The sequence below is a fragment of the Rhagoletis pomonella genome, unplaced genomic scaffold, assembly GCF_013731165.1.
Source record: "Rhagoletis pomonella isolate Grant_MI unplaced genomic scaffold, Rhpom_1.0 Rhpom_scaffold_00012, whole genome shotgun sequence".
Classification (NCBI taxonomy): Eukaryota; Metazoa; Arthropoda; class Insecta; order Diptera; family Tephritidae; genus Rhagoletis; species Rhagoletis pomonella.
The window spans coordinates 13,764,108-13,767,205 of record NW_023458566.1 but is presented as its reverse complement, the minus strand read 5'-3'; the positions used below and the strand labels follow the sequence as shown (position 1 = coordinate 13,767,205).

The following is a 3,098-nucleotide window of genomic DNA, read 5'->3' as shown; positions in this document are numbered from 1 at the left end:
CCAATTTAGCGCATATTTGTTACTTCATCTTCTACACCGGCAGTTGGAGGGCATTGACTGCCACCTACACCGGCTGAATGAGATCGGGAAGAATATTTGTTGTGGAAATACATAAATATGACATGCCTATGAGATTAAGGGAAAGTAATACGTATGTATGTATGTATGTGTGTACGTAAATATGCACTTAAATTTGGAGTTCCCATTGTTCGTTGTTAAACAAAATATGGCACGTGTCAGTTAAGCGGACTACAGCCCGCGACAAAAGATAGCACACATCAACATTTTTACCAGTTTTGACTAATTTTCTTTTGCTTTTTTTAAGGTTCATTATTTTTAACATAAAAGTATAGCTCCTTATCAAAGAAATGCCATACAAATCTAAATTTCAGACTTTGTACAAAAATTATAATTCCACAAACTTTTCATCCCAATTGCATGCATTTTAATTTCTAGAATAATTTTTGGTATGCAGTTTTATAGCTTATTAAATTCGAGCATAATAAAGTGCAAGTCTTAAGTTGCTAAAAAATTGCGTTGATTTTTGATATTTTTTTTTTGCTGACGTTGAAATTGTCAAAAATCAACACGATTTTTTAGAAACTTAAAACTTGCACTTTATTATTATTTATATATATTTTATATTGCACGGAGGAGAAGCTCGGCCAAACACTAACATATGTGTAAGCGCCAATCTATTATTATTATTAAAACTTGCACTTTATCATACTAGAATTTATTAAGCTATAAAATGCTTGAATTTTTATAAGTTTTGTACATAGTCTGACATTTCGAGTTTTGGAATTGTAGTTCGCAGCTCTCACTACTCGGCTACCGCGGACGCATTAATTTTGAGGATTAGCTGTAGCTAGTGATGGCGAAAACAAATCGGTTAATTAAACATATGATTACTCACAAGCAAAAAAAAAAATTATTGCAATTAATTGCAATTATTGGGAAATAATCGGTTAATCGAATTTTTAAAGCCACTTTTTCACAGTGAGTATTCACCAAAACACTTTTCCATACAAAATTTCTAATTCTCTTGTTAATTCGCGTTAAATAAAATAAAACGAGTATTTTCAGCAGCGATAATTATTTATTATTTGACCAAGTTTGCAAAAACAAAAGTTTCGATAAGTGTTTTGTTGATAAGCGGTTGCGTTTCACGGTGGCTGTAGCTCCAGCTTTTGAAAAAAGCCGCTCAGCAAGCACCGAAGCACCAACTAAGTGACAGAAATGTTGTCGAAATTCCGTAAAGTTTTGGGTAAACAGTTTTCATTACCTCCCAAGTGTCGATGATATTCCGCTAAGCCGTCTTCACAGAATAAAATTTATATCAAGATATAAACTTTATCCTGTGGAGACGGGCAATTAGTTCTAGGACTTGACTTTTACTCAACTGAAATTGTAACGTTGCCACACTTAAGTTTTGTAGCTTTTACAATGGGTTTACATACACAGCTCTTTACACCATTGTATGCCCTCAACGTGAGCAATTCTTGCGGCTGTTTGCAATTGTAGACAACTACATAATTCATATTTCTTGAAAATATGTTTACGAATATTTTACCGAATTTTACGAATATATTATCGATTAATAATCGATTTATGCAACACAAAACTACGATATCTACAATTTTATCGTAAATTGGAAAAAAGAATCGATTAATTTAATCAAATGATTAATAGCTGCCATCCCTATATGTAGCACTTAATACGGATCAACTGTAGTTCCTGGATTTCACGTAGTTTTATTGGATTTTTTGTCCGTTTTGGGAATTTTTGGAATTTCTAGATAAAAATTGGAATTTTTAGTACTTTTTGGGTATTCGGAGTTTGTTGGTAGCATTCGGTATTTACGAATCTTTTTTTCGGATTTATCCGAGAGGTTAGTGATCATTCGGTATTTTTTCCGATTTTTAGAGTTTAATCCGATTTCTTTTTTAATTTTTCTCAATCCTTGGGGTCTTTTATCTAATTTTTTCATGTTTTGTGCGGGATTTTTCGATAAATTCGATATTTTTTAAAAATGTTATGAATATTTTTTGTGATTTTTTTGGGACCTCTTGGATTAGTTTTCGGACATTCTGGCTGTTTTTTTCTTATGTTTTTTTCTTTTGAAATTTGGTTGGGACATTTCAGGTTTGTTTACGGAATTTTTCGAAACTCTTATTTGGGATTTTTTGCAAAAGTTTCGGGTTTTACATTACATTTAAATCTGAACTTATGTATGCCTATAAAATAAAGGTAAAATTTTGCGATTATTTCAAAACAAGGTGGTTTTCTTTTTTCTTTTTATCTAAAGTATATCTTTATTCTTAGCTTGAAAGACAAAACTTAAAGTCCTTAGTTTACTAACAATTTTTACGTTATATAAAGTGGCAACACAGGTTTTTATTCGACCCCCACAGGAAATGGTCTTTTTATGAGGCTTTAAGAAAACATTGTCAAATATGTACAAAATTTAATATTTGCAAGTAAAAATTTTCCTCATTCGGCAGTGGAGAGTCTAGAGCAGTTAGCGAGAATAGTGGCACAATTTCGACGACTTTCAGCTGTAGCAGCAGTGACTCAGCACTTATGTGCTGTATTTTGGAACGAATCTGCGAATCTCTCTTATGCCATCTTCAGTGTCGTTTTTCGCCACTCAGTATAAATATAAGTTCACATAAATACCCAACTGCAAAATTTAAAAAGGTTTTGCTGCCAAAGATTTACAGTTTAAATCTAATTTTTTGCAAATATATGCACTTCGAAACCCATTTCAAGCTACATATATTTCCATTTGACAGCTGTCAATAAGTGTAAAGGTCATTGACACACATAAAATCAGTGACATTTTTTACAACGAATTAAAAACAAAAAACGCTGGAAGAGAGATGAACGAACAAATGTGAAATGCAAAACTTAAATATAAAATGCCACAATAATGCCCTTTGGCAGTTAGGCTGCCATATCAACTATAAGTAAACATACATATAAGTAAGCATACACGTGTACTCAGGTACATACATACATCGTCTTGGCATATTTTAGAGTACGCTCTGCCGCAAGATAAAAGTTATAAAAGTAAGATTTTCAAATTTTTCTACACA

At 32.1% G+C, this 3,098-nt stretch overlaps 1 protein-coding gene across 1 annotated transcript in view; it reads right to left on the bottom strand.

The window, feature by feature from the left end:
* Positions 1 to 3,098, bottom strand: part of LOC118747592 (pneumococcal serine-rich repeat protein) — a 141,985-nt gene that overhangs the window by 118,833 nt on the left and 20,054 nt on the right. The window lies entirely within an intron of this gene.